Genomic DNA, 8,227 nt, shown 5'->3' on the forward strand with positions numbered 1-8,227 from the left:
GCCTTCATGAAAAAGCTTCTATGAAACTTTAACAGTAGAGAGTTGGAAGAGCTCCCAGTTTGGTGAACATACCACACTGGGAAAGTGACACACACCCAAAGCCACAGAGACAGAAGCTTCTGGACTAGTGACTTCCCCCCAGACATCACCACATTTATCTCTTTATATGGCTGTTCATCTGTATCCTTTATCGAATCCTTTAATAAACTGGTAAACATTAAGTATTTTCCTGAGCTCTATGAGCGGCTCTAGCAAATAATTGAGTCCAAGGAAGAGGAGGTCATGGGAACTTCCATTTTGCAATCAAGTAAAACAGAAGTTGTGGGTAACCTGGAGACCTACTACTTGTCAATGGTATCTGAAGTGGGGGGCAATCTAATGGTATCGAGCACTTAAAATGTGGGATCTGACACTATTTCCAGGTAGATAGTGTCAGAATTGAGCTAAATTGTAGGACACTCAGCTAGGGTCAGAGAGTGGCTTGGTGTGGGGAAAACACAACAGACTGGAAGTGTCAGAAGTGAAGTGTTCTGCGTGAAAGTAAAGGACAGACACACAGGAGGAAAACTGTAGGTTTTTTCAGTACAACCTATTAGTAAGCTAAGGTTTTTACATGTTACAGTAATTGCCCAGTGAATTCACACAATGAAAATGTCAAATTTGGGGTCTAATCAGATATTCGTTGTTCTGATACTTACACTGATTCTCCAGCTACCTTCTCTATCCAAGTTGGCTTACTTCATTGCTTGGCCAGGGGCTGAGTTTTGCTTGAGTCATAAAATTCATTCTGCAGGAATTTTTACCACATTCATATGTTTACAAAACCAGGGCAAATAGAGTACTGAGAGGCTGAGCAAGCTCTTTTAAAGCAGATAAGCTGAATTTGGAAAAGTAACTGTTCTCCTTTGCCCATAAAATTCTGATGTTTCTGAAAACCTCATGAACCTTATGGATATTAAAGTTGGCCTTCAGGTATAAGCCAGAAACATCTTTGAAGAAAATTAGTAACAGTCTTCAGATTTATGGCCCTTACATATGTTACAACCTACATCCCTGCTGGGTATCACAAGAGCAAAGGGGACGCCTTCAACAATACACATGAACTAAGATTTTCTTTTTAAATAATAAAACTGTATCACAATGCAGTGCAATGGCAATCTAATTAATTTAGCAAAGCATTGCCACTTAAAATATATTAAATTCAATGTCTACAAAAAATGAATAAGTAGTTTTTAGATAAAACTTGCCAGTTATACAAATTTTAGCAATGTATCAGATGAAAAGAACAGAACACTGGTAGGAGGTGGAGATGAAAGTCTATAAATTCATGGTTTCACTGGAAAGGTTATTGGTGCCTTTTAAAAGCTGAGTTGTTGCAGTGTAAACCACATATTTTGCATAAAAATAGGAGAAAACATCCAATTTCTTACAAATGCTTTATCTTCTATCATTCTAACTCTGGCTGTGATAAATACATTTTCTACAAAGTAGAAAGATAACTCACCCCATACTAAGGTTATAGAGAGCTTCTCTCACACCTCAGTCCTCAGATAGGATGTTAACACATGGGTCTCTAAGTCTGTGGTTGACAGGGACCGACCTGAGCATATATGCAAGACAGAGATTCTGCAACTGGGGGGATAGTGAAGTCTTTGCCTGACTTGCTTCACAACAAGGACTTATGCCTTTAGAGCAACGTCTCAAATCAATGGTCCTCAAGCCACAATTTTACTTCATTTGATGAACAGAGCATTTTCAAAAAGTCTAAATTTCAATATCTAATGTGGTAGAGTGCATCCTTTTCAACTTGCCAAGCTGTCTACCACTGTATTTTCATTTACTGACTCAATTTTTTTGCTTGCTTGACTCCTAAAGGAATTTAAGCCCTTATATTTATCTAATATAAAAAAAATGTCTCAAGATGTATAGAATCATCTGTCAATAAAGTAAATTTGAAAAATGTGTCATGTCAGTAAGCCTTCAAGAACATAGTCAGTGGCATAACTTCTGGTAGAATTACAAAGTTGTAAAACAATTTTTGGAGAGCAATGAAGTGGGCAGTATATATCAGAAAATAAAATGTACACATATTTGATACAATGCTTCCGATTTTCCTTTAAGGAATACTCGCATTAGAATTTAAAGATTTAGATTTAAGGGTGTTTATTGCAACATTTTTATAATAAAAAATAAAACTGGCATAAAATATCCATCTCTGAAAGAGTAATTACATAGGTATAATAAACTCATATTATGGAAAATTATGCAGCCATTAAAAGGGAGATAGGCTTATGTGTACTTTCGTGGAAAATGCTCCACGATACAGAGTTACATTAAAAAATCAAATCAGACTAAGTGCATAATATGAGCTCATTCATTTAAAATATGTATATATGCCTATTTATACATATTTGAATATATATACATAGAATATTAACTAGAGAAATGGGATGACAAATTCATCTATAAACTGAAGAGTGAAGTAAATGAACATTTTCCATATTTCTGCCCTAGTATCCAATTTCCTTGAATTTCTTTACAATAATAATTTACTTATATACTGACATTTGGATAAAATGAGATAAAAATATACATAAGTATTAATTCTTATCTTAAAGTATTCTCTTTTCTTAGAATACTCTCCCCAAGTCCTTATCTTTGTTGTTGCTTCTCAACAAGTTAATTCTTTTCATCCATCTTTCGGACTTTAACATATTTTGCTTCAGATAGTTTCTGCTAACCCCCCTGAAATAGAGCACCGTGTATTACCCACTGTAGCTATCTTTATACTAGACTGAACTAGGCAGGGAGAGGACAGTGGGGGAGATAAATGGGGTAAAAGGGATCAAGTATGTGGTAACAGAAAGAAATCTAACTATGGGCGGTGAACTTACAATGTAATATATATATATATATGCCTTACTATTGAATTGTACACCTGAAACTTACCGGATTTCATTAACCATTGTCACCATAATAACAGTAAATAAATTTAAAAAAAAGAAAAGTTCAGTGAGGTCTGGAAACATGCCTATGCTTTTCCCATTATTATCCTAAATAAACAAAGTCCTTGAGTGACTATGTCCCATTTAGTGGGCATAGCTGGCACATACACTGGTTACATGAGTGAGCTCCATTAAGGAGACAAATAGGGTTACTGAAGTATGCTACCTTCAGACATCAGGTGGACTTCCTCGTTAGCCAAGCCCTGATACGTTCTAGCTGGTAAGAACCTGAAAGTGTTTGTTGAAAGAAAGGTTAAATCAGTGAATTCATGAATTGAATGAATTTTATCTCACTTTTATGGAATTGAAAACAAACTCATCCTGGTAAAGATATGTAAAAAATAGGAGAAAGCGTGAACCTGGAAAAGGAACAGAATACTAACAATTTTACCAACATACAAGCTTGCATGAAACAGCCCTTGCACCTTATTTAGAATTATTATAAATTACTGACTCCAAAGAATTTATAATCCATCTACAGATGTATTCAGGTGTAATTAATCATTTATTTGCACATTCACTAAGTCATTTTAAAAGTTTCTCAAATAATGTAAACCTGTAGATAGAAAAAAAAAATATTTCAGGCAGCTTGAGATTCAAAAGAGTTTATTCCTTTTAGGCAATATATGAATTTCTTAAGGGGAAAGAGAAAGTCAAGAGCCTATTTCTCTCACTAACATGCAAGTGATTATATTACTTTAATTCATATATTAGCCTGAGTAATTTTATTTACTGCTCCATTCCATCCTAAAATGTGTACTTAGCAAAACATTTATATTTGTTATTTTTCTAAATATCATACATCTTATTGCTATTTATGTGAAAACTGTTAGCAAAAATTTTATTGCCAGTTTCCTGGCCCTCAGATACCCATGCAGTGTTTTTATAGGGGTTGGCCACCTGACTATTCTAATTTATACCTGTTATTTCTTTTTCTCTGCTACTTTTCCAAATATAGCTATTTCTTATATTCACCATATCGCCTGTCAGCCAGAGCATATCAGGACCTGAACAGCAAGTATTTTCACTTGATGTTATAAAGGAAGAAGGCCCAGTGATGTTTCCCTGCATCCCTAACATTGCTCTCCCATGTCTCCAGAGCACATGCCAGCTTTTCTCATAAAACACAACATAGTCACCCAAGGACCAAGTGCTTTCAACACCAATATGAAAGTCTCAAAGTTTGTTTTGCTGTACAACTTGCATGAAGTATATTTTGGTTAGTAAATAAACACTTTTTTCTATTATTTTATAGACAAAACCTTACTTATTACTAGTTTTTCTTTGAGTTGATGGTGACAATAACCCAGAACATGGTGACTTAGTATACAGATATCTCTCAGATAACATTATTGCATTTAGTTGAGGCACAAAATTAGGAACTAAATTTAAAGCTGGTAACACAAAACCAGTGTGAAAGTTCTTTTGGGATAGTATAACAATTTTTCAAGTATGAATTGTTGCCACCTCATGAATAGAATAACAACCTAATTTAAGAAATAAGGAGAAACAGAAATGGAGAGATAAAATCATGGAGAAGTAAACGTAATTTCTCTAACAGTGAAGGCATAACACACTTGACAATGCTGACAACGCATCAAAAGGAAATTAATTAATAGTTTGTAAGATTCGAAAGTTGACATTGTCTCTTTTCCTTTGAGAAATAAAATCTGCACTTACAATACTAGGGAAATAAAAATGCATTGAAATGGTCTGTCAATGTTGATTTCAAGTACTATAGCATTTAAAGAGTTTATTTCATTACTTTAAAAAATAATTGATACATATTTTAAAGAAATTGTCAAATTGGGCACTGTCATGGCAGAAGACGAACACTGGCCTTGAGGGATTGGCTGTATGTGAGAGTCCACGAGAGTCTAAAAATACTGTATACAAAGATTCCTGATATTATTGAACAAATCTCCAAAAATGAAGCATATAGAAAGTATAAAGAACAGATTATAAATGAGAATTTGGATATGGTTAAAGCAGAATCAGATGTTAAAATATTAGAAGACCAATATCAGGGTGGCCAAACGGAAGAGGTGATTTCAGGCTGGAAATGAATGAAGTCTGGCAAGAAAAATGATACAATGGAAACAATGGGAGCCTTTAATGGAAGAGCCTCCTGCCAGCCAATGGAAATGGCCAATATAATCATCATTAAGTGACTTGTGTGTTGACTGGAAACTGATGAAATTAAGTGTTCTGTTATATCAAACATGTTGACATATTATTGACATCTTATAATCAAGAAAGCTGATGTAGAACATATTTAGGAGACTTTTTAAAATTGATCATTATGTAATAGGGAATTGTGAATCAGTTTTTGGTTTGTAAAGCATTCATTCGAATTATTTCAGAGATAATACATTTTTTAAACAGAGATGTGGGAAGATTCAAAAGTTAATTGGGAAAAATTTCTATAGACTTTAATTCAGAGGCCATGTTTGAAAAGTGAAATATTTTTAGTAGTATTTAACACATCATTTAATTTATTTATTCTGAAAAACCCAGAAAAGATATTTAATTATCATTGTTGCTTTAACAAATTTATGGGTCATTGTTTAAAGTGAAGTAGTAAGAATAAAACCTATCAAATTAGAATTCATTGTACAGTTAAGGAAATGCATTTGATAATTGAAAGATTTATTATTTATAGTAGTAGCTGGAAAATTTTTTTCTTTTGTCTTATTTAAAAAAATTAGATTTTTGGCCCTTAGACTTTTTGATTAATGAAACTACATCAGGAAAGAGAATTTCTGTAAAAGAGGAGATATTAAAAGTTCCTAAAGTTTATTTGGCAAACATCTTAGTTGTATAGTTATAACTTCAAAGTAGAATCATTAAGTAGTTTTCACTAAGTTTCTAGTATGAGTGCATCTGGGTATTAAACATAAGATAAATACTGTTTAAGGAAAGAAGCAATTGACAAACATAAAATTACTTTTCATGTGTCCTCAAAAAAGAAAAAAATCATCGAACTCAATCTGAAAAAGAATATATTTTTTATCTCAATGTCAGAGTTCAATAAATAGAGAGAATAGAAGAAAAATTCAAAATTGGAGAATTTATTATCAGCCTATACTCTTATTGATGATATAATGTTTTTTGGATCACATAACTAAATAGAGATTTTTCTGTATTGAAGTCATGTTAAAGACTATACTTTATAACCAAATATAATGATGTAAATAGTATTTTTCTGCATAAAATTCCTAGTTTAAAGTTGAGATAGAGAGAATAAAATATTGTTTGATATTTAGGCCAATCTATTCTCCCGGGAAATAAAACTATATGATAGTCCTGAATGACCTTAGACCCACCAATGTTGTATATTTAGAATGTTCATTTTTCTGTAAAGAAAAAAAAAAAAAACAACTCCTTGAATTGATTTTATGGTTAAAAACAAGGATCAAAAGCACATAGCTATACTGTGAAACCTCTATCACTAAACATACAGCAAAAGGCAAGAAGTATTGGTGATACAACCAACATTTTTATAGAAACTCCGAGATAGCACATTTTTTATTATTCAACTTTTTAAACCCAAAGAACTTAAGTACAAGCATTATCTAGAGAATTTTGCAAAGATTATTCTATGTTTGTGTGTATGTGTGTGTTTTACATAGTTTTAATATGTATTATTTGAGGAGAGAGATTTTAAGATCAAATACACTTGGGAAAATTGGGTTAAAGGGAGATAAATGGAGTTTTCACTGTAGGGTTTATCAGAAACACTGGAAGTTCTACTATCTCCTTATTAGAAAGGAGTACAATCAACAATACTTCCCCAAAGTATTAATAATAGAACCTTTTTTTCCTGTAGAATATTTAACAGCAGTGATGCATGAAATGCAGATAATGAACACTGATACAAATGATTAAAGATAATTACCTTATTCTCTTTCTGTATTTTAAGTGCCTCTAGATTTGAGATCAATCCTAAAAGGTAATTGATTGTTTTACTAGGAGTTTGGCATTATGTAGGGTTCGACAAATCATTAAATTTCTCATTTTTGTTTGAGAATAGAGCCAATAAGCAATGAAGTGATTTACCCAAGGCTATAAGAGTAAAATTTGTATTCCTAGATTCTAAAATGGGTAAAAACTTTCACATTTTCAGTATTTTTTTTCTGAAAAGAATCACACCAAGAATAATTATGAAGAAGTAGTAAATATTACTTTGGTTAGTTAGTTTTAATATTTCCTCTAATAGTCTTCAATGCTACATTGAACAAAGAACTTTATATAATGTCTCAGTCTTTGGGTAATGAGAAAAATTTTGTAGGGAAATATTTTGTAGGAAAGTACTTTGAGATATTAAAAATATTTGATCCCAATTCTTATTTAATATTTAATCTGTACAAATATAATAAACTTTTTCATTCAAATGTGGTTTTACAACTTTTCACTGCAGTCTGTCTAAAAACTTATTTGACAATGAGAAAATTGGTATGTGGAGAAAAGAAAAAAAAAAGATCAGTGATGAGATCCATTTTAACAAGGGCAGAAATTTTCTAATAATTCTGCACATATGCTACCTGGGCCAGGGTAGCACTTAATTTTAATATATGGATCTATAATACAGAAGGCAGCTGTTCTAGAAGTCGTCCATTTTTTCCAGTTGAAAAATTATACATTTTTAATTTAAAAGAAGAAAACATCTGTCAGAATGGTAGAATTTCTAGCCGAACCTGCTGATGACTTACAGAGTCCACGAGAGTCTAAAAATACTGTATACAAAGATTCCTGATATCATTGAACAAATCTCCAAAAATGAAGCATATATAAAGTATAAAGAACAGATTATAAATGAGAATTCGGATATGGTTAAAGCAGAATCAGATGTTAAAATATTAGAAGACCAATATCAGGGTGGCCAAACGGAAGAGGTGATTTCAGGCTGGAAATGAATGAAGTCTGGCAAGAAAAATGATACAATGGAAACAATGGGAGCCTTTAATGGAAGAGCCTCCTGCCAGCCAATGGAAATGGCCAATATAATCATCATTAAGTGACTTGTGTGTTGACTGGAAACTGATGAAATTAAGTGTTCTGTTATATCAAACATGTTGACATATTATTGACATCTTATAATCAAGAAAGCTGATGTAGAACATATTTAGGAGACTTTTTAAAATTGATCATTATGTAATAGGGAATTGTGAATCAGTTTTTGGTTTGTAAAGCATTCATTCGAATTATTTCAGAGATAATAC

The 8,227-nt window shown here is 32.4% G+C and overlaps 2 pseudogenes; both read left to right on the forward strand.

Moving 5' to 3' along the window:
• The first annotated feature begins 282 nt into the window (after window positions 1-282).
• Window positions 283-5,162, forward strand: LOC105288576 (annotated as a pseudogene).
• A 2,546-nt stretch (window positions 5,163-7,708) lies between these two features.
• Window positions 7,709-8,012, forward strand: LOC105288577 (annotated as a pseudogene).
• The last annotated feature ends 215 nt before the right edge of the window (window positions 8,013-8,227 follow it).

Source organism: Pteropus vampyrus, unplaced genomic scaffold, assembly GCF_000151845.1.
Source record: "Pteropus vampyrus isolate Shadow unplaced genomic scaffold, Pvam_2.0 Scaffold18, whole genome shotgun sequence".
Taxonomy (NCBI): domain Eukaryota; kingdom Metazoa; phylum Chordata; class Mammalia; order Chiroptera; family Pteropodidae; genus Pteropus; species Pteropus vampyrus.